Genomic DNA, 2,115 nt, shown 5'->3' with positions numbered 1-2,115 from the left:
AAGCACTCAATAAAATGACATAAAACGAATTCAAATTTCAAAAATATAACAAAAGAATAAATTATTCAAAAAATTAAAAAATAAAATAACTTAATTAATTTACATATATCAATCCAAATACCAAAAATAAAGAGATTCCATACGAAGATTAATTCCTGTGACATGATTAAACAAGTGAAATAATTTAATTAAATGTACCTCATAAGAATGTAATATATAAAAATTACTTTTGAAGAAATAAATTAATTGGAACCCCCTCTACACGAATAAACCAAATACCCAATAAAATTACATAAAACAAATTCGAATTTAAAAAATATAACAAAGGAATAAATTATTCGAAATCGAATAACCTAATTAATCCACATATACCAATCCAAATACCAAAAATAAAAAAGGAGTAATTTTCAAAATTCTAACGTTCCACATTCACTTCTCATATCCCTCCAAAGGTCCCTAAAAATGACCATTTCCAAAGTTCCGACGCACACGCACGATACTCACTCGCAGACTTCACTGACTCCGGCAGCACGCAATACTGGCTGACCCATACGTCAGAGTATCATGACTGTAGGTACGCGTTGCGACCTAAACGAACCCGTCAAAAGCGGTCCGCGTGATGGCCTCACCTCCAGATTCGATTACGTCGCGTGCAAGTCCGATCGCAGGATTAATCAACGCTGCGAGCCAGCGCGAAACCTCGCGCAATCGAGTTGCGATCGATAGCGGCGCATCCCTCGTCGAGACGTACGATATTTTATTCATAATTCGAGATACGATCCCACGACACCTGATCTGACGTCATTTATACATTACCCGCCGCCCAGGACGATTCTAGCCTCTTCCCGTCTCTCTCTGACCGCCGCGCGGTACGTATCTTCTCTCTTTGTCTGACACATGTCTCGTACCTGACGCGAGCACCGCGCCGCGGCAAAGTGGATTTATGTGAGCGGAGGACTCGGCGACGTTTTCCGGCAGTCTGCATACGCGTGTTCGTTTCGAGTGGAGACATTTTAGCAAACAGGATCGCTCTGATCTCCACAGACCGATATCTGTGGCGGCTGTTAAACGGCGGATGGACGCGGTGGATCGAGTTTCAATGGGTCTTGCGTTCGCTGGATGAGGGAGGGTGGGGGGTAGGATATGGTTAGGTTGGGATAGGGTGGAAGTGTTTTCGTTTTTGGGGAGATTTTGACACTCACGGTTTTGGGACTTTTGTTGATAGTATTGGTTGGTGGTGTATCGTGTTAGTAATATTGGATAATATTTGGGTATAGTAAAAGGGTGATAGTTGATATGGATTATTTAATAATGGTTAATGATATTAATTAGGTAGTATTTAGTAATATTGATTGAAGGGTATTTAATAATATTCGGTAATTTACTGAATTAACATGGGGTGCATTAATATTATTAATTAAATAAGGTTTAATAATAGCGAGCATCGAATATTTAATAATATTCGATAATTGAGCAAATTGATATAATGGTGACTGATATTATTAAGTCAATGGTATTCAATGATAAAAATTTGATAGTAATCAATTTTGTTTATGTAATAACATTGGATGATATTAATTTAAGACAATAGTATTTAATAATTTTGATATATTAATTATTTCACAGTAATACTTTTAATATTATAATAATGTGACAAATATTATTAGTATGTATGTACCAATTTTTTAAAAATATTTTAGTACTACCAAAATCATGTTAATAATTATAATAACAAGGCGATATTATATAATAATATTTAAATCTTTCAACACTCGAGTAAAAATTTCAAAGTGAAATAAAAAATGGCATCCTTCATCATTTGACTATCTACCAAATATTTTAGTACTACCAAAATCATGTTAATAATTATATTAACACGAAAATATTATATAATAATATTTAAATCTTCCAACTCTGCAATAAAAAAATAAAAATGAAATCAAAAATGGCATCCTTCATCATCTGATCATCTGCCAAATATTTTAATACTACCAAAATCATGTTAATAAGTATAATAACAAGATAATATTATATAATAATATTTAGATCTTCCAACACTGCAATAAGAAATTCAAAATGAAATCTAAAATGGTATCCTTCATCATCTGACCATCT

Source organism: Eufriesea mexicana, unplaced genomic scaffold, assembly GCF_001483705.2.
Source record: "Eufriesea mexicana isolate 0111107269 unplaced genomic scaffold, ASM148370v2 scaffold5368, whole genome shotgun sequence".
Lineage (NCBI taxonomy): Eukaryota > Metazoa > Arthropoda > Insecta > Hymenoptera > Apidae > Eufriesea > Eufriesea mexicana.
The sequence above is the reverse complement of the archived record's forward strand: the minus strand, read 5'-3'. Positions refer to the sequence as shown.